The sequence below is a fragment of the Mustela nivalis genome, assembly GCF_964662115.1.
Source record: "Mustela nivalis genome assembly, chromosome: 4".
In the NCBI taxonomy this organism is placed as follows: domain Eukaryota; kingdom Metazoa; phylum Chordata; class Mammalia; order Carnivora; family Mustelidae; genus Mustela; species Mustela nivalis.
Window position 1 is genome coordinate 17,945,295 of NC_139023.1, and position 25,839 is coordinate 17,971,133.

A 25,839-nucleotide genomic window follows, 5' to 3' on the forward strand; every position below is an offset into this window, starting at 1 on the left:
CTTATAATATTTTTCCAATTTTATGTCTTATTAATCCTATGGGCTAATCATATTCTTCATAATGGTTTATTTATTTTTACTTCATATAGTCCACACTTATATTTAGTTTTCAACTTTTCTCACTCTGTTGCCCCTCTAAAGAATGTCTCATATCTCCTACTATTTTTAGTTAAGCCAAACCATCTCTCGGTTCTAAATTCTTCCACCATAAACCCTGCTTTACTTACCAGTCCCATATTGAATAAACATATAATTTCAACTTGATTTGTGTGTGTGTGGGTGGGGGGATTTTCAGTAATGTTCTAGGGTGGGGAATGGAAAACTTTTCTACAAAGGGGCCAAAAAGTAAGTAAGTTAAGATTTGTGAGCCACATACAGCTGCATTGCATGGCTGTTGTCCTCACAGTCGTCATCTTTTTTTTTAACATCCCTTAAAACATGTAAAAGATACTCTTAACTCATGGGCTAGTAGAAAAACAACCCACTGGATGTTTGCCAATTACCTATTCTAGTTTACTCCACTTATACTGCCTCACTATTCTGATTGGGTACTTGATATTTTTACCTTCTCTTCATCTTTCTTCTGGAACTATATGAAGGTTTTTGAAGGCAGAGAACCCGAGATCATTCACCCAGGCATTACTGGGTTCTATCTCATTTTCTTGTTTTAACTGCTGGTCAGTAAATGTTGGTACTGACACGTTTTCAAAATCAGAGGCAAATGGCTCCAAATATAAACTTGGTGTGGTTTGTTCACTGATATGAACAGAGGAGAAGAGAACAAATCTTACAGATGGTAAAGAACGGAGCTCATTTCTGCTAAGCAGGAGCACAAAATCTTCCTGAGATAGCACATCTTATCTCTCGATAGTGGAGTCCATTATCTTTCTCACTATCTACTCCTAGAATGGCACATTGCAAAATATTTATTTTACAATCAATTGCTAATGAAGATTCTGTCATCGCTGTGAAATTTCTCCTGAACACTGAAACAGGCTATTTTTAGTCTAGTTTACTTAACTTTTATAGTAGGTCAGGGTTTTTAGCTTTTTTTTTTTTTTTTGGCCAAATACTTAATCTATTTCATCTTATTTAATCCTCAGAACAACCCTGTTGAGATTATTGTCACCATCATAACAGAAGGAAGATTGAATATAGAGGTCATTAGCAGTTAGTAGAGCTGATATTTGAACTTCTGAGCCTACAGTTTTAGCTTCTCTGCTTTGCTCTCTGGCAAACAAGAAAAGTGATTATGACAAAAATAATGAGGATAACTAATAATAATTGAGTAGTTACTAATGACCAGTTTATGGTTTTAGTTTTTATTTAATTTATTTTTTATTTATTTTCAGCATAACAGTATTCGTTATTTTTGCACCTAGTTTATGGTTTTAAATAATTTATAGGTATTATCCACTTAACAATTATATTACTGCTGTAAAGTAGGTAGCATTATTAGTTCAATATTAGAAAGAAAGAAACTATGATACAGATAGGTTCAATAAATAGTAAGTGACAAACCAGGATCCAAAGTCAGCACCAAGTGCTACCCCAATGTTTATAGCAGCCATGTCCACAATAGTCAAACTACGGAACGAGTCCGGATGTCCATCAGCAGATGAATGGATAAAGGAGCTGTGGTATGGACATACAGTAGAACATACAATGTGAGAACATACAAAGTGAGAATCACTACACTACGGAAACTGAACATACAATGGATACACAATGGAATACTACTCAGCCAACAAAAAATGAAATCTCACCATTGGCTACAACACGGATGGAACTAGAGGGTATTATGCTAAGCAAAATAAGTCACTCAGGGAAAGACAATTATCATATGATCTCTCTGATATGTGGAATTTATGAAATAAAACAGAGGATCATAGGAGAAAGGAGGGAAAAATAAAAGAAAACGAAACCAGAGAGGGAGATAAACCATAAAAGACCCTTTTTTTTTTAAGATTTTATTTATTTATTTGACAGACAGAGATCACAAGTAGGCAGAGAGGCAGGCAGAGAGAGAGGAGGAAACAGGCTCCCCGCTGAGCTGAGAGCTCGATGCGGGTCTTGATCCCAGGACCTTGGGATCACGACCTGAGCCGAAGGCAGAGGCTTAACCCACTGAGCCACGCAGGCGCCCCCATAAGAGACTCTTTATCATAGGAAATAAACTGAGGGTTGCTGGAGGGGGAGGGGGTGGTAGGGTTGGGGTAGGGTTGGGTTGGTAGGGTAGGGTTGGGGTAACTGGATGATGGAATGAGCACTGGGTGTTATATAAGACTGACAAATCACTGACCTCTACCTCTGAAACCAATAATACATTATATGTTATTTAATTTAAATAAAAATAAACAACAACAAAAGAACCCAAGTGCTAAACCACTATCGCTGAGTACTTTCATTGACTAAGGGAGGAGGCAGTTCTTGGCTATCTCCTTCTAAATGCCAGCCCTACTTCATCCTCTAAGTTACATTTAATGGGTATAGAAAATGATTTGACGGCCTGCTGTTAGTGACAATATCTGATTTTGATTTCAACAAAGAAACAAAAAGTCTTTTAAAGTTAGTGTCAATACCAAGAATAACATATATTGAAAAAACTGACTACGCTGATTTTTTTTTTTTTTTTGCTAAAGAACCTCTTTTCAGAACCATCTATTTAAGATCTGTTTTCTGACAGGAGACTTTCTTGGGACACCCCTCAGGGCAGGGTCAGATTTCAGACACACTAGGCACACTGTGGTCTCCTGGAAGGCCAGGAGCCAGCATCTGACTGAAATCTGTAACGTCTACAGAAAGGTAAGAAATGCAGGGGTAGAAGGGTTAAATGTGCCCCCCAAAGAAGGTGGCATACATAAAACTATTTGCTACTTTTTTTTTTTTTTCCTAATGAAGGAAGAAAACATGTTTTATGAATTATGGAGTTTAGAGTAAACTGCAGAAGTAGCAGTTTTTTTCCTGAGAGTTTCCTGTTTCTTCTTTAACTCTCCAGGGTCCACTGCAGTGGGTCTGTGACAATCCTGTATCAAGATGCCCCTGGCCCAGCCCAACAGAGTTTCTACTTACTTCCCACTCCCAGTTGAAAGCACTTATAACGGGGTGTAGTTCTGCAACATGATAATCTTTGACACAGGAATTGCGTGCTCCCAAGAAAGGGAGCTTATGCTTCATGGTCATCTGTTTTCCTGATGGATTTATGCTCTTCCTTGGAGAGACAGTGACAGAAGGAATAAATACTCAAGTGACCGTTGTGCATTAGCTAGGTCAAAGTTGAGAAAAGAAATGAGCAGAGAGCCCTTCAAATGTATGTAATGCGGTGTAACACCCAAAGCTCACACATTAAATCTAAAATTAAATTAAAACAAATAAACAACAAAGTATGCTTTCCCGCCTGTTCTTTATAACACTCAGCCAACATCTGTTCAGTAATTCACTGAATGCACTTTTTGTTTATTTTAGTGAAATGTGTGAAATTAGAGGAAAAGCAAGTTTGAGGGAATGAAACAAGTGATTACATTATTCTTTTCTCGATTGCACTAGTGGCAACATACCTTACTGTCTATTTAAACTAACTAGCCCCCAATGGTTTGTTTTCCCTTGAAAGCTTTCTGTAGAGGAATCATAAAAATGAATTTGCGGGGGTTAGAGCACCGAGGAACGAAATATCATGGCATAATATTATTAGGTGTATTTTTTTTTTTTTTTACTTTTTAATGAAATAAACCTCCTTGTAGACAAAACAAAATAAAACAAAAAGTTGATATCTACTCAAGTATGGTTGGTATTTATTAAACTTTTAATTTGTTATGTATAGTAGCAACACTATTTTTTTAAGATTTTATTTATTTGACAACGAGAGATCACCAGCAGGCAGAAAAGCAGGCAGAGAGAGGGGGAAGCAGGCTCCTGCTGAGCAGAGAGCCTGATGCGGGGCTCCATCCCAGGACCCTGAGATCAAGGCAGAGGCTTAACCCACTGAGCCACCCAGATGCCCCAACACTAATTATTAAATAAGTATTATTATTACATCTACCACATTAGGTGATTATTTTTAAAAATACAACATTAAACACCAGATAAATTTCAAATGGAAACTCTATCTCCTCAGGAAACCTCATCCCGTGACACATTCTGTTAATCTATTAGAAAGTTAGGCATCTATATTCAAGCGCTCTCTCCATTTTATTCACTGCTGTGTCCCACCATTTGGATAGTACCTAGAACAGAGAAACTACTCAATAAGTAGTTTAAATTTATAACATCAGGACAATGGGCCTCTTCCCTTTGATGCTCTTGAATAACTGGTATAAGTTTACTCATATTACCAAAGGCAAAATAAAAGGAAACACAATTAAAATAAAATGTAGGTATGGGTTGCATAATTGTGCTGCAGGAAATATTTTCTAAATACGTGGTTTAATTAATAAGTCCATTTGAGTTTTGGCTTAATATCTAATTACTAAAACAAAACAAAACTACTCCACTCTGTTCCATCCTGTTACATTGTACAATAATGAACACTGAAAATAAAATTGCTTGTAGTCTGGGGCATTTTCAGATATGACCGAATAAATGCATAATTTGAACCAACAAGCAGTTATGGCAACAACAGCCCACAGTTTTTGAATGTTTACTGTGTGGAAATACTATTAACTCATTGAACTACCAAAACCTCTCCTTACGCTAAGTATATTATCACCGTTTTACAGATGAAGAGAGTGTGGGGCAGAAAAATCCAGTTCACAAATCTTAAGGTCACAAATCCAATAAGAAACGGAATAAGGATTTGAAAAAAGACAATCTGGCTGCAAGGTTTATGCTCATTGGACGGTCGCATCATCTCCCAAGAAATTACGGACAATTTTTCTCATCCAGAAAATGAAGTAACTCAACAGTCTGATGCCTGATTGCAATGTCAATAAAGTGTAAAAAATACATTTGAAGTATTGATGATATGATGATGATAATATGATGATATTTTGAATGAAATCTCAACTTGTGAGTTTTGGCTGATTTGCCACTTATCTACAAACGATACGAGCTCAGAATCTGGTATCTCTACTTTTAAATAAGTGACACACACAGTTGGACAGAGTGAGTTTAGAGTAAGTTTTAGATATCTTAGATTCCTCAGGTTGCTATTTTTAAACTCCAAACAACGGGATGGTAACCTCCAAGTCTTCTCACTTGTTACATGTGTATCAAGGATTGATCAGATCAGGGTGGGGCTCTAGGCTCTACTGTGCCTACCAGTTTTAAAGAGGAGAGATTTGTAATGGAACATTTTAAACTCTGCACAACGAAAGTAAGTATCGAATGCTTATACTGCCAAAGGAAGAACAGAGTACAAAATTCGGCTGTGTAGCATCCCGTGGGAAGGTTTTCCTTTTTCTTGAAATCAAATGTAATTTCTTCTGCCACTGAAGAACTGTTGTCTTCATATCATGTCTCAGTTAAGTTTATGCATTGAAGGATCCAGCAGACTAATGAAGCTTCCCCCTCAGCTTTGTAAACTATGTACTGTCTACTTGAGTCCAGGCCCATTAAATTCTTGCGAAGTGTTTGCTGCATTATACATATTATTGGTCCTGTCACTAAACAGTGCCCTCTTTCTGTTTTATAGCTAATGTAGCATTTCTCTATGGCATCAATAGATTAAAACATTTACTACCAGAAAAAGTATGTGAAAATGGAGCAAGCTCATTTTGCTACAAGCTAACTCAATAAATCTGTCTAGTTTAGTGATGTTCACGTTCATTTAAAATTGGTACGTATTTATCTTGCAAACTTCAAGAAGGCAGAGAGAGAAATTGTTTTTCTGTTTTTGCTTCTGGCAGTAGTGTTACTCGGCTAAGGTTAATAAATGGCAGTTTAATAGGACTAGATCTCTATTTCTAATATGTATTTGGGAATATTTAGAAAAGGCCCAATCAAGGGTATATTAAGACTTCAAAAGCTATCGTCTATCCTTTTGACAGCCATATGACTGCTTCACTATAGAAAGAAGCAAGATAGCTTAAGTTAATTGTTTTAATTTTATGATGTTAGTTTCATGCCTTTCTTAATGTTACCCCCAGAAAAATAAGTCATTAACAAACTTAGTTTATTTGCATTTGGACAAATAAAAATTAAAGGAAATTTAGTCATCATTTTTAAGCTGATAATGGAGGAATAAACAAAGTATTTGGAATAGTCAGTACTTCTCCCAGCAGTATTGCAGAGAGAAAGATTTTTTTTTCTTTTTTCTTTTCTTTTTTACTTTGAGAACAAACAAACTCTTGCTTTTTCAGTCTCTTACCTCCAATGGAAGATGGTTATACATAAGGCTTCTGTAACCAGTCCTCTACAGCCCTTTTGACCAATTAGTCAAGCATGCAACAGCTAGACTAGGTACACGGGAGGCTGCAACCTGTCCTCTCCCATTTCTATGTGCCAATCATTTTATCCTTGGTTACGAAAATACAATCGAAGGAACATACTGATATTTAGTAAGACAGATCATGTACACAAATGTAAAATAGCTATAATACCTCTTTTACACACTTATGTCAAATCCAAAATATCTCAGTAAATATATGCCAGAATTTTTATTTATGACACATTTTATATTCCCTCTGAAAAGCTGTGTATAAATGAATGACTTGCTTTCATTTTTATATATATTTTTTGCACATAAACTTCCACTGTTACACAAGAGAAAGCAAGGTGGTTAGAGGACCACTCTCTCCCTAACCATCTCTTTTGGATGAAACATGATGATTCTCTTCTCTCTGTGCCCTTGTACATACCACTAATTTAATACGAGCCTTCATAGGGTACCTGGGTGGCTCAGTTATTAAGTGTCTGCTTTTAGCTCAGGTTATGATCCCAGGGTCCTGGGATGGAGCACTGTATGGGGCTGCCTGCTCAGCGGGGACTCTGCTTTGTCCCCTTCCTCGGCTCCTCTCTACCCCGATCATGGATCATGCGCTCTCTCTCTCTCTCTTTCTTTCTCAAATAAATAAATGAAATCTTACAAAAATTTTTGACTCTCACAGTCTCCAATACGTTCATCTAAAATCAGGTAAAATCCCTCCTCCTCTATGAAGTTTTTTTCATAACTTCCTATGTGAACCACAGCTTTCAGGAAAGTCTGTTTTTTGTTTTTTGGTTTTGTTTTGTTTTTGTTTTTTTTGGAAAGTCTGCTTTTGAAAGATAAGATTTCGGAAGAAAGGTTTGCTGAAATTGATCACCTTGTGAGATCTGGAGTAAGACATCACTCTAATTAGTAAGCTAACAAGAAACGCAGTAATCAGTAAAATGCCAGAAAGGAGCAGATTCTCATAATATCGGCCAACTGTTTCAAACATGTAAATGTTATTTCACCAACAAGATGACAGTTGCTTTCCAAGAAGGTAGATGATATATTAAATGTTAAAGGAGGTGATAAGATGATTACTATTTTGTCAAATCAGATTTACAAAAGGCTGTGTGACATTTTCTTTTCTTTTCTTTTTTTTTTTTATTTTGGTTGTGTGATATTATTTTTGTAATAACACTAAATAATTAAATGGTTGGTAAATACTCATTGATTTGTCTACATGTCTTGAGTTATTCAAACATAATAAATTCAAATGTTCCTATATGGTATAGCATTCTAATTTGGGCTCCCCAGAAACCAGAGGCCAAGATAGGGACTTTGATGCAGGTAGTTTATTTGGGAGGTGATCCTAGAAAACAAGTGTTAATAATGAAACAGGGAGAGAGAGACAGAAAAGGAAGAAAAGCTACAATATGTGTTATTATTGAAGTTGTCACTGATGGCAAGGAGGACCAAATTCTGTTAAGAACTCCGCGAAATATAAAGCTGGGGTAATGATGCACAGACCTTTCTTCCCCAGTGAATTCCCCAGTACACAAGCAGATGGCTGGTTGCTAGCCAAGCAGACTACTGGCCTTGGGGAAGTCTTACGGGAGAATGCTAAAAGACAAATAGGAGGCATTTGAGATGAGAATTAGGTAGTGCCTAGTGCACTAAGTGCCAGCAAAATAGCTCAGTTTGGGTCTGGGTGAAATCATAGTTGAACCAAAGGTATACTATGTATGTTAGAGGCGTCTACTAATAGTGTGTGTGTGTGTGTATGTGTGCACATACATGTGCACATGTATGCACAGATATGCAAACAAAACAGCATCTACCTTAATCTTGAACTTCTATTTTTTTCATGGTGTCTAGTTTTATATTTATTTAATATCACTTCCATTTGGGATACCACAAAAATGTTATTAATCCCGTTTTTTTAACAGAGCAGTTTTTCTTCACTTTTCCTCCCATTTAAAAGAAAAATACTATTGCAATACTTCTAGCTTATTTTTCTAACATCCTTTCCAGTTACCTGCAGTTCAGAAGGTAAAGTTCAGAAAAGGATTGTTGCTAAAGGTCTAAAATGTACACATCCCACAGAACTACTGTTGCAGGCAGAGAGGAAAAACAGAACTTGTGGCTGATTCTGTCTATTCTTACGTCAAACTTGGGAATGGAGAAAGAGGAAGATAAATCACTTGGGTCATGAGTCCTGAGTTCACAAGCAGCTAAGGCTCCACTGACGAGTGGGCTTCAGCAGAAGTAATAATTCTTTCCTGCTACTTTATGCAATGATGGAAGTCAGCTAAATTTAGCCCTGGAATAGCCCTTCTTACATTGGTAAGAGAAGATGTGTTTAAATAGACCTCTATCACAAGAAATTATTAAAATACTTCCTACATAAAAACCATTGCTCTTTTTCTAGGGTCTTGCTTCTTGGCCTTTAAAAATACAGAACAGACCAGCTAGTTAACATACAGTGCAGCACTAGCAGAAATCTTGAATAAAGAGTATGAGGGTGCCTGGGTGGCTCAGTTGATTAAGCAACTGCCTTTGGCTCAGGCCATGATCCTGGAGTCCTGGGATCGAGTCCCACATCAGACTGCTTCTCCCACTGACGCTCCCCTTTCATTCTCTCTCTCTCTCTTTCTCAAATAAATAAATGAAATCTTTAAAAAAAATAATAAAGAGTATGAAAGAGATAGGAATGTTTGCAACTTTAGCTCATATATTTTCGTTTACTAACTTATGTATGGAAAAGTGAGCTCTTGTAACTTTTAAGATTCCAAGAGAACATAATTTAAACCTAGAAGTAGATCAAGGTCAATTAATCTACACAGTAAATTAGCAAGCAACCTGAAATATTTATAAGCAATTTAAAGGCAAGAGAATGCATGCTTTGCTGAAAACTGGGTACACAAAAAATACTTGCTGATTTATTGACTTAATGAACGTAATGATGAGTTAATACAAACTAATTTTTAGACGGATGAAGAACATACCAAAAAAAAAAAAAAAAGTACACTCAGTCCTCATCCTAGAAGCATAATTAGCTCCATAATATTTCCTCATTGGAGAGAATAACCAAAAATAACAATTAAGTACTGATATAATTAATATAAAATGACACTAGGTATATGAATGTAAAAGCAGTCTTCTGAATCAAGTTAGTGATTTGATAATATTCATTCATATTTACATACTTAAATAATAATAAAATCTTAACATTGCATGTATACATAATTAGTTTTTAACGTGGAGGGTACTTAGAAATAGTTGCAATATCAGTCCTCATAATTTTCCATGTAATCTGGGTGTTAGACAACTCAGATACCCAGGTTTAACTGATAGACAATCTTCAAAGCATATGACAATCATTTTTGTCACAAAGGACGATTTTAATTTTAAAACAACACATTTCAACGCAGAAATGTGAACATACGTGTACACAGAGTGCTATATCAAGAGACAAAAAGAACAAAAAACACAGAAAAGAACGAGACATCATTCGCTTTCATGCAGATGGCAGCTGTCTCTTGAATTTAAATAGGAGACAAGTACGCTCACATAATGTGATCAGCTATGTAACAGTATCGACCATGAGCGAGATGAGAATATCTCCTTACCTATGGCACCTCGGCACAGTAAATATTTTAAGCTGAAGGACTGTGAGAAACAGTAAGTATAAGAAAGACTCTCTAACCTTCCCCTTCTCACTTAAAGCCAGTCATAAAATCCTTTTGCCAAGAGGTAGCCTCCTTGTACCCAGAAGAAAGGAACATCCTTATTTCTGAAGAAAGAGGGATGCTGAGAAGAATCCAAAACAATAGACCTAAATTTCCCCCAGTTTATTACCCTTCACTCATGCTGTTTTATCTTATCCTTTTTTCCCACAACTTTCTGCTCTTTGTCAAAACTAGCATAAAAGCTCTCAGGTTTAATAGTTCATAGGGTTTTCATTTCCTTATCAAGATTCCTATGCCATATAGAACTTAAATATTAAGTTCACATGCTTTTTCTCTTTTTAATCTAACTTCTGCCAATGCAGCATGGAGGGCTTCAGATAGGAAAACTATGAGGATAGTAGGAAAAAATAATTTCTTCCTCTCCCTAGATAACTACAAGTAAAAACTTGTGAGAATTCAGGTATACCGTAGTGAATTACACAACTTAATTTTTTAAATTCCATTTAGTTAAGTGATTGATTACTATATACTTGACAAATGTTAAACATTTTACACATAGCTTCTCATTTATTCATTTTGCAGTTATCTTCATGTTAGCAGATGAGGGATCTGAGGCTCATGAACAGAATGGTCTAAAGACACACAGCTCATAATTGACAGGCTTGGAATTTCAACCCAGATTTGTAAGGTTTCAAAACCTCTAACTAAAATGATGTACTGTTATTTATGAATATAGCACAGTAAGGAATCAAATGAAAATGTTTGATACAACTTTATCTGCAAGGATTCCTCAAACTGTCAAAAATGTTTTTCCCTGATACCGTTCGAAGCCAGTGGTAGTCTAATTGACTCATTTAAACAGTGGTATCTATTGGTTTTACAACTGTATCATTATAGCAAAATATCTGAAGCATATGATTTGAGGTGGTACTGTTAGGTTCACAAGATGCCCTGTTGCCCAATGGCTCCTGACTTTAGCAGCACACAAAAAGAACTGAAAGAAGCACCAGCAAACGTGGCAGAAGGAACTTCCTTCCTTCAAGCAGAAGGAACTGGACATTGCAAACAAAATATCCATAACTGGTACAGTGAAATGCCGTCTCCCAATGAAATGTAAACAGACAGGCAATATCTGGTTGCACTGTAAATACTGACAATCATGCTACAATATATGTTTTAGGAAAGAACAATCTGTGATAGATGAGGCTGTGTTAAGAAAAGTATATGCCTCAGGGTGCCTGGGTGGCTAAGTGGGTTAAGCCTCTGCCTTCGGCTCAGGTCATGATCCCAGGGTTCTGGGATCAAGCCCCGCATCAGGCTCTCTGCTCAGCAGGGAGCCTGCTTCCTCCTCTCTCTCTGCCTGCTTGTGATCTCTGTCAAAAAAATAAAATCTTAAAAAAAAAGAATAGAAAAGTATATGCCTAATTAGGTCATTAAAGTATTGGGATTGGGCTTTACCTAGGAATAATGTCCACCTTTCAGTAACATTTCTAGAAAATTTATAAAAGTCTGTTTAATTCATGGTATACCACAACTCCTTCCTATATTGTGCTGTCAGATTTTGATCAATATGCAGAATTTATCATTAATACAACTACAAAGCATAATATCTCCTGCACAGTGTGTTAAATTAAGTGGAACCACATGGTAACATGTGGGCCACAACTTACTCAAAGGACAGCCACTGTCCAAACAAAACAAGATAAAATAAACAAAAACCCACATCAGTAACACTTACTTGAAATATATGAACCTTGACAATCATGTAAAATGTAGTAGGTCAGCGTATAGTTATGTTGAGAGGGCAAGACACTAAGTGAGTTATACAGACAGTGCTATATTTGTGAATGATCTTTAATGTATTCAAGAGAACCACCAAGATTCTAGTATTTGGATGTGTTTTAAATGCACATGGATACATACAAGTTCACAACCATTGATGTACAGTGTAAGCATAATCTACAATACCCTTACTCAGTAACACCCTTTTGGAATTAGACCTCTTGGCTTTCCACCTGGGCAGACAAATCGATGCGTCAACCATCCAGGACAAAGGCAAGAGCTCTTGTGGGCAGGTACCTGGAATACTGCACGTTACAGTCTCCAGAAAAGTAAAGGGACATTGTGAAGAGACCAAAGAAGAGTAGGGAAGACCCATCAATAAATTATTTTGACCCATCGATTACATTGACCCTTCAATTATATTGGCCCATCAATAAGGTTGTTTTGAAGTTCAAGACTGGTCAATGGCCACTTCCCACCACTGACCCATTGGCTTTTCTTTCTGTAAATATCACCTATTGCTTCTGAACAAAGTCATTAAAAATATTTCTTTTGTAAATACAGAATTTCACAAAGACTTTAACTCCAAAACCTACCTAGGGAAACCTACCACCCAGCCACTTCAGAACTGCATTCATTCATTCATTCGTTCGTTCGTTCATTGAGGAGGGAGAGAAAAAGAGACAGAATATGATGGAGGAGGGGCAGAGGGAGAGACAGAATCTCAAAGAGGTTCCACGTTCAGTGTGTTTCCCAACAGGGGCTCAAACCCAGGACCCTGAGATCACAACCTGAGCTGGTATCAAGAGGCTGATGTTCAACCAACTGAGCTGCCCAGGCACCCCAGAACTTCTTTCAATGTCATTGCTTAGACACTTGGATAAGATGAAGAGCCCATCTCATTTGTAAATATCTAGAAGAGTAGCTTCTACTAACCAAGTTCAGCTTAGGAAGTAAAAAGCATGTTTTCTAGGTTATTTCAAAGCTTCAACCACAGCAAAACCCACTTGGCTATCATAAAATCTTATGCTTCTTTGAGTTATTGTTGCCTAGGAGATAGCATGCCCACATTCTGATAAAAGTCACTGGGACCCAAAAGTCACTCTAGGAAGTTTTATGCATTCACCTACTTAAATTCTATACTATCATGTGTAACCCTCTCTGCCCAAGTATAAGTAGCTTGAATAAAGCAGTAATTTAATTACAATCATTAACACTGCCTATATTAATTATTACTGGGAGAATTAAGATTGATCTATGAAAAATAATTTATTCAACAAAAAGTTCATTGGACAGTATATTTTACTTGACTGAATAGTGTAGCAGTTGAGAGAACAGGTTTGAGTCACATCATTTCAAATGAGTTCAAATCCTGGTGCTACCACGGCACAGCTATATATCATTGTATGAGATGCATAAGGTTTCTGTGCTTGGTTTCCTTGTTGTTAAAAAAAGACAAAGTAAAATAAATTTCTTTACCTGTCCAGCTTATTTTCATAATAAACAGGCCTAACACAGAGTAAACACTTTGTAACTGCAAGTATTACTCTTACTATTATTGGTTTTTTTAAATAAATATATGATTTCTGCATTGCATAAGCAGAAAATTAAATACATGGGCCAATTAGATAACATTTAAATATGAAATCAAGTACCATGTTAAAGATGAATTGGGCTAAAATGAGCTAAAAATAATAGGCTAAATTTAAGAAGTTCTACAAATGGAAGTTTGTGCTATAAATGGTAAGAAGGACATATATCAAGATCAATTATAACTCTTTGAAATGGCCTATGGATAAACTAGGGCTTAAGCTGAATATTTAAGAGTTGTTAAGAATGTAATAGTAATTCTTTAACTTCGATCAATTTTCATTTGTAACTGAAAAAACATAAGTAAAAAAAAAAATCATCATGTATTTCTTTGACACCTTACTGAATTTTCCTCTTTCTACTTAAAAATACATCCAAGAAATTCTGAATTTTCTACTTGGAAATTTTGCATTTAAAAAATCTGAGAGCTTAAGGGTTTAAATAAGCAGTAACTTAAAAACAAAAACAGTATCCTTAAAACTGTCTTAAGCCTCCCTTAAAAATAAGAATAATCGAGGCTTTCTTGCTAGTGATATAGAAAAAAAAAAAAAAAACACAAAAACAACAAATGTCCAGCAACTGCAATTAAAGAAAAGCATTTGAAAGGTAAGATTTATGACTTTGATACATTACTTTACCTAGAATGAGACAATTTATTATATAACTCTAAATCCCTCTACATCCCAAATGACACTTATTGTTGGCAAAGAGGCCACCCTCTCCCAGTGCCAGTGTAAATTCACGTATTTTTTATGAATAAACAAGAAAATGTCAGCAATACTAAACAAAAGGGAAATGGCAAATTTGGAAAGAAGCCAGTAACTGTGCCAAATGACCCATGAAACCTGAATTTCAGAAGGGAGTATCTGAAATTTGGGTGAATGGAAAGCCGCATTCTGAAGAAAAATTACACGTGTTGGCCACAAAAGAAGGGAAAGAAGAAAAGACAGGGTGACTGACCCACATTGAGTTTGAACCAGAGTAATACACGCAGTGACACTGTGAGTTAAGCCCTCCACAGTGCCTCTAACAGGGTTCTGGGAGGCTTAAAGCAGGTATGTGGGCACATATGGGCCTCTCCTCAGGGGGTCTCAGAACAGTGGCCGATCCTACATACCACGGTACATGCCAGGATGCATACGAAGAGAGAGAAACACGTGAAACTCTGGGGTTTTCGTTTCCTTTCCGTAATTATTTTCCATTTGCTTAAAAAGATTCTCACACACTGCAAAGACTTTCGAAGATCTGATCAGACAACTAAAAACGTCCGTGTGCTTGAGCAAAGTGAGACGAATATAGCATGAAGAAAATCAAGGTCAAGCAAATACCTTTACAATAAGTTGAAAAGATAGTAAAATTAATACCTTAAAAGAAATGAACAAACTGCCACTTATTATTATTATTTTTTTTAATCAAAAGTCTCCATTGGCATTTTACCTTTCTTGGCAAGTATGAGAACACACAGAAGGGTACGTCCTAAGGAAATGTTTACTGAGTGGCAAGGGGAGAGACTGATACTTTATTTTTTTTCAATCAATCTTCGATTCGCTGTGAAATCAAATAACAAAGCCTGGGCTAACTTGACCTTCTTTAGCAATTACAATTTTTATGTTCCCATTAAAATCCTTCAGCCAGTGATAGTGTTGTCCCGTGAAGCATTGTTAATTAGATTTTAAAGAGTGTTACACACTAGGTCTTCTACAGGGCATAGGAGCTACCCCAAAGAAAGGGTATCTTGCTCTGCACTTTCGAAGCAAGGCATGATGGGACCGAGATGACAGACCATCTCCGAGGGCACAGATACTAGTCCTCATCTTTTCTCCATCCTGGTTTCCAAACACACGTTTTTTGTAAAAGGGAAAATGAATAAAATAAACATCAAAGCAAACAACAGAAGAAATGTATCATAAAGGAGCATCATATGGCTTGGTGGAGGAAGGGGACAGATTCTCTGGTGACAGGGTTTGGTCTTTATTGGCGCCATTTTCTCTTTCGTCTGCCTCTTTGAGTCACTGCCCAGCAAGACCATCCTAATTTGCTCTCCCTAACAATAGAAATAGCAGTCTTGATGCCTACCTCTTTTATAAATTGATCCATTTTTCCTAATACTAGATGCTATCTTTTTATACTGGGCACTTTAACTTCAAATTCATATTGTTTTTGTTTTCAGATGTTGGATGGACCTATTTCGCCTGGGTTGGCATCTCCCACACACTGGGTATACAGAAATAATTAAATACTAAGTTCCCAGTGTAACCCTTTCACTTCTTAAGCTTAGTAACTGAAAGGAACGTTTGTATTGTTTTTGAATTTATTCAACAATGTACAGTTTTAAGATTTTTATTTATTTACTTGACAGAGAAAGAGAGAGCACAAGTAGGAAGAGTGGCTGGCAGAGAGAGAGAGGGGGAAACAGGCTTCCCACCCAACAGAGAGGCCGATGCGGGGCTTAATCCCAGGACCCTGAGACCATGACCTGAGCTGAAGGCAGAGGCTTAATCCACTGAGGAATCCAGGTGCCCCTGAGCATTTCAACTTATCTAGTTCTTCAACAATTATATAAGGTAGATACTATTATTATCCCCAAGCTACAAATCAGGAAACTGAGGCACAGCGGATTTTAGTAAATTATTCAAGATATCTCAGCCACTAGGTAAAACTACTTCATGAAATAATAAAACACAAAGGAAAATTGTGGGTAACAAGACAAATGAGTTTTGTACAAAGGGAGGAAATATATGTCTAGAGAATATATTAGTGATGTTGAGTTACGGCACAAGCAAGATGCTAGCATGAATGCAGAGATGGCTTCTAAGTCCCGAAAAATGAAAATGGAATCATTTACAAAGTGCCTCTCATTACTACCACTCTCTGTATAGATAGAAAATCAGAAAACTCAGGAATAAATAGTTTACTGGATTCCAGACATCTTTGGCAAAGTTCTTCCTGATATAGAAGTGGAAAGAATGTAGGAATAAAAGCAAACAAACCACAGATGAACAGGGGGATTCATTTAAGAGGACTCAAAGCTATCCCCGAAGATCTGGACACAATCACTGTAGTCAAACAGATCCCTGGGTAAGTGAAGGGTGAGCAATTAGTTCTTGTGGCATTCAGCAAACCTCTGTCCTTCATACTGATCGCTTTAATATTAATATTCAGTTGATGAAATCAAAGGCATAAAAGTAAAATCTGTTCACACAAAGCTAGGAGCTCTAATAAAAAGGAATTCGGAATGAATATTTGAAAAAGTCCTTTAAATAACAGACAAGAATAAAGGGTTGATAGTAATAAAATGTAAATGCAAATTTTACTTAAAAAATGGTTCGTTCACGTTTAAAAGTTGAATAATTACTGGGATAATTTTAAAAATTCATATAAATTGAATACAATTGATTGAAATTCAAAGGGAACATACCCTCTGAACATGTTGTCCAAAGAGAGAAAACACACAGTGCCCTAGAAAAGGCAAGTAAAGTACTGTTTTCTGAGCAACGTATTTTGAGAGCGCTGTCCATCAAGGTGGACTAGTCCAAAGATTGAGACTGGACAGGCGGGGTCCAGAAACCATGAACAAATAAACCAGAGCAATGAGCAGGAAAAACCAGTAAGGGCCTGGTTGTCCTACCACCCTTTATACATGCCGCGTCTCCTCTACTCAGTGGGCTCTGTAACTGACCTGGCTCCGAGTGATGGAACACAGTCAATAAACTACTGGCCTTACCCTTTGGTTCTAAGGCTACAATTCCTGTGTCATGAGTTTTCTTCATTTGTTTGTCCCCAATCCTCATGCCCAGATTTAAACTGTTCTTTCCTCTCCTATCACCCCCCTTCTAACATTCCTCAGTTCTTAATAACTCAAGAGCTTCTCTCTTGTACAATCCTTATCTTATCACGGAACACGATTCTTTTGTTAAAAATATGTTCAAATCCATATTCTCTAGGTTAATTTTTTAAGTTACCATGAAGTTAATAACTTCCTTTAATTATTTCCCCATGCTAATTTGTGCTAAATGTACTAATTGTATTGTGGTTCTAGAAGATGAGAGAAAAGAGGGTAGGGATAGCTTATTATTTTGTGTCTTGCAAACGTATTTAATGATGGATACAGTCTTCTCCCAGGGCCCCTCAAATACATTGCACAGCAGATGTTCCGTAGAAAGTACTTTGAGAAATGCTGCTCTACAGAATTCTGTAAGGTAATTTGCTTCTTTCTCTTTAAACTTCTTTCCCCTAGAATCTAGGTTCTTCCCTAGATTCTGGGTTAACTGCTTTCAACTTTGACATACCTTCTCCACATACATCTCCAGCATGTTTTCCTTCACCAGCCCTTTAGTTCATTGTCTACCTTTTTTCCTTCTTTGGTTAGTTTCAGATACTTCTACCACTCTCAGAATTTCACTTGTACCTTTATACCAATGATTCCTGAATGTCCACTTCTTCCCAAGGGGAAGCCTAGTGATGTGGTTCAGCATACGGACTTACTTTCAACTCCAAATCACTGAACTCTACAAATCAACATTTCTTGATTTTTCTATTGTAAATAATGGTATGCCTACTTCACCACGCAATCACTACAGCTCAAAACTCAGTTCTTGACTTTTACCGCACTCAAGATGGTTAGTTTCTGCAAAATTTTCTTTCTTTACTGCCTCATCCCAATCCCATTCCTTTTTGTGACTCTCATTGGCCCCTTGTGTCAGGTGGAATTATGCAGCAACTGGACTGTGGCACTCACCTAACTCATTTACTTACGATTCTTTCCTCAATCTAAGGCATCTGAATGCAACTGTCGTTGTCTTCTCTGACATTACTCTGGCAATGCTTTTGTGTCCTTTAAATGGATATTTAAGAGAAGATCTGTCCTCTCTTCAATCAAAACTTGGTATTTTATTTTAGACTATTCTGTAATGTAAAATCTACTTGGGTTCTCTAGTCATATTAGGTTTCCTCTTTCATATTCTCATTTGGAGGCACTTGTGGCATTACATGGAATATTCCATTGTTTTATGGAATTATTTATTCTTCCCATAGACCAGGAGTACTCTGAATATAGAAACAATGTCTTATTCATATCCATATCCTCTTTTATTCCCCTTGAATTTCAGTGTAGTTAACACAGAGTGATATATTAGTTTCTGGTGTATAATACAGTGATTCAACAACTCCGTATATTAGTTAGTGCTCATCAAGATAATTGTACTTTTAATTTTTTTAAAAAGATTTTATTTATTTGTCTATTGAGAGAAACAGACAGAGCACAAGCAAGGGAAGCAGCAGGTAGAGGAAGGAGTAGCCTCCCTGCTAAGCAAGTACCCTGATGATGCAGGATTCGATTCTAGGACTCTGGGATCATGACCTGAGCTGAAGGCAGAGGCTTAACTGACTGAGCCACCCAGGCGTCCCAAGACAAGTGTACTTCTATGGCTCATCACCCACTTCCTCTTTTATTTAAAAAAAAAAAAAATTATTTATTTAAGTGAGAGAGCGAGAACGAGCCAGGGCAGGGGCCAATGGAGGGGCAGAGAGAGAATCCCCAAGCCGGCTCTTCACTGAGTGTGGAGCCTACTTCCGGACTTGATCGCATGACCTGAGCCAACATCAAGAGTCAGTGCCTGACCAGCGAAGCAACTCAGGCACCCACCTATTTCCTCCTAAGTCACTTTCCACAGTGTTTGGGAAATACCTGACACAATATTTGTGAATTTATTTATATACATTTCATGAATTCACTCATATATAACCTCTTCATTTCTCAATGGCCACTTCCCCCTCAAATATTGGTTTTCTTTTCAGAACTCCTACAATTTCATATCTAGCCATCATGCCATGTATCTGAGCACTTTCCTATCAGATTGTAACTTCTTGTAAACATGATTTATTCATAATACTTTCAAATTAAGCAATTTTCAAGTAGCTCCTGAAAGAAACAGCATGTTTTGTTAGAAAAGTCAATACATTTAACATTACTTATTCCTATATAATTGAGTTGCTTTCTAGAAGGGATTATTATCTGTTTAGGACCCACTTAGCATGAAAGCAAAAACAAACCAATTTACAATGTTAAAAATAAAAGTCTTCATGGGTTTTCTCTGTTCACATTCTTAAATCCTCTATTTCACAATTCTACTGAGAATAATTTTTTAAAACCCTACACCATCTTTTAAGCCCTTCCATAAACTGATACCAAGTCTAAAACCCATTCTCTGGCCCACGGGCCCTGTAGGATCTGAATCAATCCTGTGTCTTCCTCTCCAACCTCATGTGGTCCTATTTTGTTTCCTGGTTCACTCAGTGCATAACATACCACAGGACATGGAGTAACCAGTTAACAAATGATTCCTAAAAAATTATAAAGCAAATTACTTATTAGAGTTGATTAGCAAAAAAATTCTAAAAAATCACATATTCATTTGCACTGTGTCGGATACTCAACTTACTCCTTCCAGTTTTTTTTTTCCTCATATTTAAATTCTCATCACAGCATATCAGAGTGCCCTTTGAAAAACACTTTTGGAAAACTCAGCTTTTCTCCTCTGGCCCATTTTTTCCATCTGTAAAAGTGAAGGAATCCTTCTCAGCTCGTGGCTACCTCGTAAGGAGGCTGTAAACATTAACAAGCTCGCATTCGGAGGGCTCAAGACTTCCTCAGATAAAAGATGTTACCAAGTATAAAGTATTATTACCGTTTCTGATAGGATTACATTCTGATTGGGAAAGTATAAATGGGAGTCCCTGGAGGAAGAAGCGCACTAATGGTTTAAGGGAGATGCTGAAGCCTCTAGATAAACTAATTTAAGTCAAAGCTCCAGAGTTAAAAAGAAAGTAATTTTAACTGGATTAAATAATGCCACCCATCACGCAAGAACACTCTGCCATTTACATAAAAACATAATTTTAAAGTGGATTTTCTGGAAGTCTATGCAATATGCAATTACCTCAGTTTATAAGCGGGGGCTGGAATCAAAGATCAAAATATACTGTAAGCGAATGAGGAATCACTCACAAGAATGATTCTATCATACTTGATCATACAATTTTTCCAAATAAACTCACACACTACAAAAACTTATCTAAATGATGTATTTAATGTATAATTGGTAAAAATTTAAAAGGAAGTATTTGAGAATGTAACAAGTTCTCTTTTCCACTAAGTAAGGTCAGTGACCTACTGGTTTTTCCCCTTTGGGCCTCAGCTTTTCACCCAATGCCTAGCATATAGCACTGGAGCTCAATAAGTATTTTTTGTTTAATAAATCATATAGTTCACAATCATTAATACTATATAACAACACAGAGCAAGTCAGTTTAGGTACTAATGCATCAAAGGAAGAGTCAGAAACCCAACAGAGGAAACTAAGGTGAGTAATATTCTTTTCTATGAATCCCAATTTTTTTTTTTAAGATTTTATTTATTTATTTACTTGACAGAGAGAGATCACAAGTAGGCAGAGAGGCAGGTAGAGAGAGAGAGAGAGGAAGAAGGCTCCCCACTGAGCAGAGAGCCCGATGCGGGGCTCGATCCCAGGACCCTGACATCATGACCTGAGCCGAAGGCAGAGGCTTAACGCACTGAGCCACCCAGGCGCCCCATGAATCCCAACTTTTAATTGTGGGAAGCATCTTGAATAGCATTTACGTATTTTAAGCATTCCTCCATACCTGAGAGATCATGATACAGTTGAGAATGATCTGCTACAGTCCAGTGACCTCTCCTGGGCAGTCGTGACAGAAATGTCTCTGTGGTTAAGCAGTAAATGTAACAAGCTAATTTCAGACGAGTAAGGGGGATTCCATGCTAATGGCATATGCCCTCTGAAGAAGAAGTGGTACAGAACCTTTGTACCTACCTCGTGGGTTTCCAAAGAGGGCACTGGCTCAAGTTCAAAGACACAACAAAGTCCTCTAAGGATAACCAAACTATGCTACAATTAATAAGCCCAGCTCCTGGAGAACCGAGAAATGGACAGAAATCCAGGTGATGCAGTTTCTTGAAAACACCTTTGCCTCTTCTACAGGGTTCACTGAACTTTTGGATGTTACCCTTTATTCTTATCCATTTTCAAATAATGTCAAATATGTCTAATTTGTAACCTTATTGAGGCATATTTTTAAAATCTATTTCATTGTATTATTTCTATCTCAAACCTTCACTGATTTTCAGGTTTGAAGATTTCTTTCTCCTCGTACAGAATCTGGAAATATATATATTTTATATAGATATAGATCTGTCTATATCTATATTTTATATAGATACAGATATAGATTTTATATATCAAACACTGTCATAGTTACTCGTGAATTTACATTACTTCACCTATTTGATGATAAGTTTTTAAGGATATTGAAGTTATGTTTGTACTTAATCTTCATTTGGTCATTTAATCAATAGTACTAAGTATCTACTATGGATTGAGCAATGTGATACATAATGGGATATGAACATGGACAAGAAATATGTAGTTCCTGGAAACATGGGACTTGGGGGATATATCACTTGTCTCTCATATAGAAGGCATTTAATAAATATTTATAGATGTATAGAAGAAAACTTTTCTTCTGTCGTAGGTGGAATTTTAAAATATAGCATCTGTTACAATTATAAGTAAAATATAACCTAACTGGACACATATCTTACATAATTAACTTAATAAGTCATCACTGGAATCCATGGTAATAATGGTTAAAAAGAAATAAAATAGATAATTAAAACCACAGTTAACCTACTATTTTCTTATGGAAGGAAAATTACTATGAAGGTAAAGTATCACCTGTAGGTGATTCGTCAAATTCAGATAGTCAAAACCTTGTGGTAGGAAGCAAACTGCTTTCTGGAATAGTATAGTCCCTCTGACTCTGTGGATTCAAATCAGATTTAGAAATAAGTTTAATGAAGAAATTCAACCCTTGGGGCACCTGGGTGGCTCAGCTGTTAAGGGTCTGACTTCGGCTCAGGTCATGATCCCAGGGTCCTGGGATCGAGCCCTGCATCGGGCTTTCTGCTCAGCGGGAAACCTGCTTCTCTCTCTACCACTCCCTCTGCGTGTGTTCCTTCTCTTGCTGTGTCTCTCTGTCAAATAAATAAATAAAATCTTAAAAAAAAAAGAGAGATTCAACCCTCAAAAATTTATCACCAAACATTTTGCTAGGGGTTTCCTCTATCATAGTTATTTGTTATAAATGTAGTTATATGACTGACTGTATTCAGTCACTATTTGCTACACTAGAAAGAAAACATCTTAAGGACAAGACAAGAATCTCTTCCATGAAGACTTCTTTGCATGCTACTCATATCAATTTTATACAAGATTCAACTGTTGTGAAAACTTTGTAATTTTTGGAGTAAACAAAAAATCTTCTTGTTGAGTAAATAAAATATTCACACCTCAAATGTGGCCAAGTTTTTCATAAATTAAATTTCTATTTGTTTCCTCTTTGTACATGTAGTCACACCTTAAGAAAGCAACTGCAAATTTTTCAGTAAGGAAAGGCAGAAAAATGAGATGATTATATGATAGGTGCCTGGATTACAAACAAAATGCTGTTTTGAAGTCATTTTCATTTGCTTGCTTCAGAAATAATCTTGAGAATTACATTATATATATTGCTCCATATTAGAAGAAACAGAGTACTACAGATTTCCGTAAGCCAGTTAGAAAATGAATATCATACATAAAGCCTGCACATATATTTCAAACTTTTAGCATTAGAAGATGACTAGAAATTATTAACTACCTTGACAAAGAACTTGGACTCCCTGATGCTCTCCTAAATAGACTCACAGTATATCTGTTCCATTTTACTGTACATAGTCTTTACCAAATTTCACAAGATGCTATTTAATATCAAGCTGAAGAAAGCTGACACGACCAGTCTTTTCTTGCCAAATATTGGAAAATTTAATTAAATAGACATTTGACTTCAAGAAGGCAATGTTGAAAACTAAATAAACTATATCCTTTTAACCTTATTGACTGGCCAGAGTAACATGAAAACATCAATACCTCATCTGCAATGAGAACTCATATTGGATGAACTTTGTCTCTGTCAGGGATGTGATTACTAATGGAGGTGGTGGAGCCGGACTTAAAATCAAATTACTCTGGTGTGACAGCTTAATCTCAGACTTAACATAATCTTTATTCTCCCACTTTGAAATCTCTTGGTGATTTAATAATACTGAATTTAAGGCTCAAGCATCATAAGCTTTAGGTATGCCAGATAGAATTTTTTTTTTTTTTTGCCAGATAGAATTTAAGGGTGCTAAATTTTTGGTTTGTCTAAAACACACAATAAAAAAAAATAGAATAAATTTCGGTTGGACAAAAGTTATCCACTTGCTTTGAAGCTTTAGAAGAGTGAACAAGACAGCTTAAAATTTCGTCTGTTTACTTTACGTAGGAAACTTAAATAAATGGTGTTTAATAGAGAGTGAAAGTGCGATAATAGAATGGCATAAAACCAAAGGATACACTTTCGGTTATTAACAATTATTGCTTTTCTTTTCACAAAAGTGGAGATCCTACAAAGCCAGGAAGAAAACAACAATAAAAACTGTCCTTAACTTTAAGTACGTCAGATCATGGATTTTGGCATTTTCCCCTGAGTTCTAAATTCCACACAGGGAAGCTTTATGAACAATGAAATTATACGATAGTTTATGGATATGAAGGGATTGCTATGAAGCAATAATAATTTTTAAGATAAAAATTCACATTTTTTTCCATGACTTGTCAAGAACACACCAGAACTACCTACTGCATATTTACTGAAGGAGTAGAATCATTGGATTCTTCAAAGTATAAAAATTCAACAAAGTATAATAATTGTAATATGAGACTGGACTGGAGAAAGGCTCTTCAAAATTTAAAGACCTATTGACACGACCAATGAGAGAGTCAGAAAGAAAGACTGAATGGAAGGTATATAAAACTCCAACAACCAGTAGTGTGATTGTACAGCTGTTCATATGGAGTTTGAAAAATAGAGAGGAATGAAAGAAAGTACAGAAAAGAGGGAAAGAAATTAGTGCCAAAAAGAAATAAGAAAGAAAAATAAGAGAATGCAATTTGATTATTATGTAGAAGATAATTTCACGCAAGTCAGAGGAAGTGTTTAGTAAAGGAGGAGTGATAAATGGTCACAATTACTGCAGAGATATTAAGATGACTTCTGTGAAAATCAAGCTTGACTCAAAAGGAAGTTTCAGATGATTTTTTGAAAAAAATATTATCTGTAAAATCATGGAGGAAAAAGATTGTGAAGAGGTGATCATTAAAGTAGATCATTAAGGTAAAAAATAGAAACAAAACTTCCAGCTTTGCTGCCAGCACAGAAGTTAGTGTAACAGTCCCTCCTTTTTGGAGTAGTTCGATGTTACTTTGTTTTCTCCTCAAATAGGTATTTTCATTAAGTTAGCTGCACTGCCTGTGACAGATGTCATTCAAGACATTCCCACAGTTTACTTAATGAAAATTTTCCCAATCAACTGATTGTACAGATACATAAAACACATCCCTCAAACATCAGCAAAGGCTAAAAATAGTCAGTCGTATTGGTTCAGTCACTTCGCGGGAGGATGAAAGGTCACAGTCTCTATCCCTCTCAGATTTTCTCCAGAGCTTGAGCCATTAACTCTGGTCAGCAGAAAAGTTCTCTTGTGTCAAGTTGCAAGTGCCTCACTGCTGTTGAAGATAAAGCAGATGTTCTAGCAGATCAAGCAAGATAATCTTACCAGTAAAGATAAAGATTTCAACATCAGTCACCTTCTGACATAATGAAGCAAAAAAAAAAAAAAAAATCCACCAGTAGGGGAATGACTGAATACATTGTCTCTACATCAAACCATGAACTACTTTAAAGCCCTTAAAAAGAATTAAATAAAATTATGCCAGCTGACTTACGGGAAACATCATAAGACGTTGTATAGTGTAGTCATACAGCGAGAAAAGCAAGATGTGTATAATACGATCCTGTTTTTGTAAATACACAAATACAGACATATTTAAATCAATATTCATGTAAAAGTCTCCAAAGGACCTCTGAGTACATAGAGGACTGTGAAGAACGCACACTACACAAACACACCCCCCTATACACATGTATATATACATACATACACACAAGTATGTGTGGGGGGGTATTTATATACATATATATTTTTCATTTATTTATTTTATCCACATAAAATCTTATGTGTGTATGTATACACACTTGAAGCAATACCTAAAAGAATGGTCATGGCAATGTTAGTTGAATTTATCTCCAGTGGTAGAAACTCAAGTGTTTACTTTCATCTTCATTTTATTATTAGCTTACTTATAATCTATGTAACCAGGAAAAAAAAGACATTTTATTGTACAGGAAAAAGGCAAATGGCGTGGCTTCAATTTAATTTATAGTCTGAAATCAGCCATGGATGGCCCATATACT

The 25,839-nt window shown here is 36.3% G+C and overlaps 1 protein-coding gene across 35 annotated transcripts in view; it reads right to left on the bottom strand.

The window, feature by feature from the left end:
* Positions 1–25,839, bottom strand: part of ADGRL3 (adhesion G protein-coupled receptor L3) — an 820,407-nt gene that overhangs the window by 305,743 nt on the left and 488,825 nt on the right. The window lies entirely within an intron of this gene.